This window comes from Thalassophryne amazonica, chromosome 2 (assembly GCF_902500255.1).
Source record: "Thalassophryne amazonica chromosome 2, fThaAma1.1, whole genome shotgun sequence".
In the NCBI taxonomy this organism is placed as follows: Eukaryota; Metazoa; Chordata; class Actinopteri; order Batrachoidiformes; family Batrachoididae; genus Thalassophryne; species Thalassophryne amazonica.
Window position 1 is genome coordinate 90,763,803 of NC_047104.1, and position 6,185 is coordinate 90,769,987.

Below are 6,185 nucleotides of genomic sequence, written 5' to 3' on the forward strand. Positions count from 1 at the left end.
CTCTTCAAGTATTTTGACATGTCCAAACTGATCCATGATACCTGGTATGTGATATATAGGCCCAACACCATAGTAGGAGAAACATGCCCATATCATGATGCTTGCACCACCATGCTTCACTGTCTTCACTGTGAACTGTGGCTTGAATTCAGAGTTTGGGGGTGGTCTCACAAACTGTCTGCGACCCTTGGACCCAAAAAGAACAATTTTACTCTCATCAGTCCACAAAATATTCCTTCATTTCTCTTTAGGCAAGTTGATGTGTTCTTTGGCAAATTGTAACCTCTTCTGCACGTCTTTTATTTAACAGAGGGACTTTGCGGGGGATTCTTACACATAAATTAGCTTCACACAGGCATCTTCTAACTGTCACAGCACTTACAGGTAACTCCAGACTGTCTTTGATCATCCTGGAGCTGATCAATGGGTGAGCCTTTGCCATTCTTGTTATTCTTCTATCCATTTTGATGGTCGTTTTCCGTTTTCTTCCACGTGTCTCTGTTTTGTTTTGTTTTTTGTCCATTTTAAAGCATTGGAGATCATTGTAGATGAACAGCCTATAATTTTTTGCACCTACATATACGTTTTCCCCTCTCCAATCAACGTTTTAATCAAACTACGCTGTTCTTCTGAACAATGTCTTCAACGTCCCATTTTCCTCAGGCTTTCAAAGAGAAAAGCATGTTCAACAGTTGCTAGCTTCATCCTTAAATAGAGGACACCTGATTCACACCTGTTTGTTCCACAAAATTGACGAATTCACTGACTGAATGCCACACTACTATTATTGTGAACACCCCCTTTTCTACTTTTTTTTACTAATAGCCCAATTTCATAGCCTTAAGAGTGTGCATATCATGAATGCTTGGTCTTGTTGGATTTGTGAGAATCTACTGAATCTACTGGTACCTTGTTTCCCATGTAACAATAAGAAATATACTCAAAACCTGGATTAATCTTTTTGGTCACATAGCATTACTGTTATTCTGAACACTACTGTACCTCACTTCTGTAAGTAGACTCGTTGTTGTTGTTGTTGAGTCCAAGCACTGTGGTATTGTCCACAAATTTGATGATGAGATTAGTAGGGAGAGTGGTGCAGCAGTGTAAAGATTGAGTAGAGTAATGGGCTAAGCACACAACCATGGAGAGCCCTGGTGTTGATGAGAAGTTTAGATGAAGTGTGCTTTGCCAACTCTGACATGCTGTGAGGGGTTTGTTAGAAAGTCCAAAACCCAATTGCACAATGTGGTGTTCAGTCCAAGATGGTCTGGTTTGGATAGTAGTTAGTTCAGTCGGATTGCTCTTTGCTGAACTGAAGTCAGCAAAGAGCAGCTTAGCATAGGTGTCGCCTGTGTGCTTTCTCTAGGCGCTGGTAAGGTTAGACCTTACTGGTGTGAAGCTCCTTGAGGCAACTTTGTTGTGATTTGGCACTATATAAATGAAAATAAATTGAAATAAATTGAAATTGTTAACAATAATTAGCAGGTATTGAGAGCTTGGTGAGTCTGTCGCCAATGTTACTCCAAGGTTACCGAGGCAATATGGCGCTCACAGTTTTTAATACCCACACCCATGCCATCTGATATGAAAACCACTAGCCAGTCTGCAAAAAATATCCACTGATCAAACACCCAAGTCCATATTAATGTGTTAGCTTCTTGGTAACTCCAAGGTGTGGGGGGCATGTTTGGACCTTTCTTCATTCCACTCAGGCCTCACTGGTCTTGTCCACACTCCACTTCTGTACTTATTTATGCATTGGCTGAGAGGGAGGCAGAGTCAGGCACCTCCAAGACGGCAACCTTTGTAACTTCCCCATTAAAGCTTCAAACCTGCGCTCCAGAAAACCTGTGAGTGACTTCATGGAAGGTTTGTATATACAGATTATTGGAAAGTCATTAAGGTCTCTTAGGCAAGGGCCTTAATTCCCAAGTTGCTTCCAGCGTGCACTTGAGCACTTGCATTGTAGCACGCTGACACTGTTGTGTGTGTGTGTGTGTGTGTGTGTGTGTGTGTGTGTGTGTGTGTGTGTGTGTGTGTGTGTGTGTGTGTGTGTGTGTGTGTGTGTGTGTGTGTGTGTGTGTGTGTGTGGCTAAATGTGAGGTATCGCTGTAAAGTGCTTTGAGCATCTACATCTGATGGAAAAGCACAGTAGAAATCCAGTCTATTTTCCTTTTGCAGTCAGAGCAGTATTGCCTGTAATCTTGCTGTTGTTGTCACTCAGATTAGCTGCTCTTTTCCGTCTCTGTTCTCCTCATGTCTTTATTGTTTTACATGCTCTCGTTGTCTTCGCCATACATTGAGCTTAGACAGATACGGCAATGAGCCATGACAGGGTCAGACGTGTGCGACATGTAAAATCACACACACAGCCTAAGGAGGATGTTGGAGCCCCTCTAAAATGTGCATGTGATACCATGGCTAGTGGCCTCATCAAGCCCCACCCATGCACATGTGAGGACACACGTGCGCATACACACATCGACAGTACAGAAGACACCTCCCTCCCACCCCTCAACCCCACCCTTCCCACCCCAGGTTGCCTTTGTTCCCAGCATCTGTTTCCCTCCATGATTAATTGCAATTAGCAAGAGGTTTGAAGGCTTGTGGGCACACACAGTGTGAGGAAAAACATCAAGATTAATGAGGGGATGCATTCATGGGGGGGAGAGAGAGGAGGAGGATGGAGGTGGGGAAGGGAGGGATGCTTAGATGCTAATGACGTAGGAGATGAGAACAGTGCAGGAGTGTGACATGGACCAGGAGAACGAGGAAAAACGGGAGTACTACGGCGAGAGAGAGAGAGAGAGAGAGAGAGAGAGAGAGAGAGAGAGAGAGAGAGAGAGAGAGGGGGAGCTTGTTGTCAAAGCTCAGGGCACAGAGCTGCACCCCAGGGGACTGATTAAATATGGAAATTATAATTGCTAATTGACCTTTATTAATCAGAGCAGTGTGGGTGTACATGGGGGGGTACATTTTTATGACTCTCCGTGTGCGTGTGTGTGCGTGTGTGTGTGTGTGTGTGTGTGTGTGTGTGTGTGTGTGTGTGTGTGTGTGTGGATGTTTGATCCCTTTATGCAGCTGAGTTCTCTTAAAGAGCTCTCTCAGGTTTAAATGTGCTGTAATGGGAGAAGCAGCTTGAATAACACACACATAGACTGTGTAGGTTTTTTTTTGTTTTGTTTTGTTTTGTTTTTTTTGTCCTTTCAGGTACATTGTGTTGACTTAGAGTACATCGATTCCCAGTGGACTTGCCCTTACCTTCATGAGCATTGCAATATGTTAACCCTCTTAAAAGGATGCTATTATACTTTTTTTTTAAATCAAGCTAATATGGGTGAGCAGGTTTGTAGCCGAAACTACTCCATAGACACAGAGGTGATACATTCTTTAAGAAAAAAATAATAAGCTTCACATTTCTGAACTTGCTGTGTATGCACTTGGTATGATCCATTCTTGTATTGTGTATAAATAAAAGGTGGAGTGACTGATATAAACGTTAATCCCTATTACGTCCCACTCCTGTAACATTGGGAATCCACCAATGCGTGTGATACATTAAGTACAAATCAGGTTGAAAATTAAATTCCTTACCCTTGATTTTCGTCAAAAACAAACTGTTTATGGGCAGTTCTTCCTGTCGCAGCCGAGTGACAAAAACAAGGCAAAAATTAGAATGCGCTCCCAAAGGTGGTTCATAAGAAACTATATGCCATAGGAAGAGTATCAGGGTCAACATTTTTTTCAATAAAAAGGTTGGTAGAACTCAGCAAAAGGACCTGGGAGTAGAAGGCCATAAAACAGACATAACCTCAGTCCTAGTTATTGATGTTTGGCAAATTTGACCTTTCCTGGGCAATTCTGAACCCGTCTCCACATGTGTGTTGTAAATCAGAGTGAAAAACATAAAATTTGACCCCAATGATTGACATTTAGTATATTTGACAACCTGGAAAATTCCAGAACCCACCATAATATGTTTGGTGAGGACAATGGAGCAAGTCCCTTTGGCTTCTCCCTTGTTTCACTCCGGGTCGCTGCAGCAGATCTGAGGAAAATCTGCATGTTGATTTGGCACAGGTTTTACACCAGATGCCCTTCCTGACACAACTCCACTTTTTACATGAAGGATGGGCCAGGGGTGGCCTTGAACCGGAAACCTTCCACATTGGAAACAACTGCACCTACTTGCATGGCCACCACCCCTGCTCTGTGATGGACATAAAAATTTAAACCTTTGACCATGATGACTATAACCTTTGCCAAAACCAACTCTTTAAGGTCAATTCTGTGGTTGACATTTATCCACATATTAAGATTGGTTGAACTCAACCAAAGGAGCTGGAAAGAGAAAGGGAACAAACAGACAGACTAACATTGATTTTGGAAGCTACCACTAAGTTCTAACCTTAACCATGAACTTCTTTGAAACCCTGAACATTAAAGTTTACTTTGTGGGAACACACTTTTTGCTTTTGCAAACAAAGTGAGGTCCCAAAAGTGACTGTGGGAAAATGTTTCTGTCCCGAAAACACATGTTATTACACATACATATATGTACAAGCACCCAAACATGATGCTACAGATCGTATGAATATATCATGAATTCAGAACAGGGTCACTGTGGAACCTCAGTTTGTGCCAGATGAGCCAGATGTGCCATTGTCAACAATTGCATTCGCCCTCATGCACATGCACACAAACATATCTCCTTTTTTCCCCTATCAGCACCCTTCTGTCAAAGATGATTATTTTATGTGGAGAAAAAAGCTGACACCTTGAATCATGGGCAGAATGCTTACGCTCTTGTTTCAATATTAATTCAAATCGTACACTCTCACACACATATGGATGGCAGTCTCGTTCCCACATCACACAGATTTGATTAGAGACCCCTTAAATTCATTAACCCGCAGTGATCTGGGCAGCCATTATTACCACTACATGTAAACTGGTCTGAAGTGGCTTGATTTGGCTCCAGCTTGACGAACACATTAGATTCATTCTCCAAGAGCGCAGCAGGTGCAAGCAAACTCGTATTCCCTGTTCAGTGGTATGAAGCTGTATGATGATTTGGTGGCAGTTTTATGCCAGATGCCCTTTGTGACATAACACCAAATGCACATAGAGAATGGGGGGAATTGACTGCCTTCAACTGGGCGCCTTGGGGAGTGCGATAAACACTTGTGGCACTGCACTGCTCATTTTCACAGTTTATATACAAATATGATTTACCACTGAGCAGCTGAAAAGGATGACTTCACATTACAGCCACTTTCACACCTAAAAACAAAGCCTCTACTACACCTGAGTACAGAACAAGAGCCACTACAAGTGCTTTCTGAAAGTCCTGCCCCAGCACAATGTGTGATTCTCCTTCCTCACGGTGCCGCTGTTTCAGCTGTCGCATGATTTTTTTTTCTTTTTTATGACAATCTTAGAGAATGGTACATCAGAATGATACACTTGTAACATGAAGTCAGAGTTACAGCCAGGTAACATCTACACCTTCACTGGCATCGTGTACATGAATTACTACTTTAAGGCCTTATCCACACAGATGCGGCACTTTTCCAATACAATCTCTTTCTTTGCCATTTTCAAATAGTGTTCCATAAACACGGCACGTTTCAAGATTTATCTGCATCCACACGAAAACGATCAAAACAGCTGAAAATGTTGTAGTACATATGCCAGGCCTGTATGTGGTGCCATAATGCTTCCACAGAAAATGGAGAAGATGTGTGTAATGCCGCGATCACACCGGGCGCGACGCAAGTGACAGCACCGACAGGTTGCCAAGTAATCCCTATGTAAGGACGCGTTTTGACGCCAAGTCACGCAGCGCGACACGATGGACGCGAATGAAGCAACGCAAGTGAAGCAATTTTGAGCGATTGCCACATTTGTGGCGCAATATTGCGTTGCGTCACGTTGCGTTGCCCTCCTCCCCAAGTTGAAAAATCTGAACTTTTTCGTCTTGTCGAGCCGCGATGACCAATCAAGGGCTGAATATGTAGTGACGTGGAGATGTCTGGAGTTTGACTGAAGATGTGAACATGTCTTGCTCTCTGGTAGCAGCCTGTGAGCAGGACTTATGTCTCTTTTGTACTTTATTTCACAATTATGACAGAGTTTTTTCAGCGAGCAGCATTCCCACAGCAGGGGGAGCGGAGGTTTTT

The 6,185-nt window shown here is 43.0% G+C and overlaps 1 protein-coding gene across 2 annotated transcripts in view; it reads left to right on the plus strand.

The window, feature by feature from the left end:
* gse1 (Gse1 coiled-coil protein) overlaps positions 1-6,185 on the plus strand; it is a 511,302-nt gene that overhangs the window by 179,348 nt on the left and 325,769 nt on the right. The gene's annotated exons all lie outside the window — the stretch shown is intronic.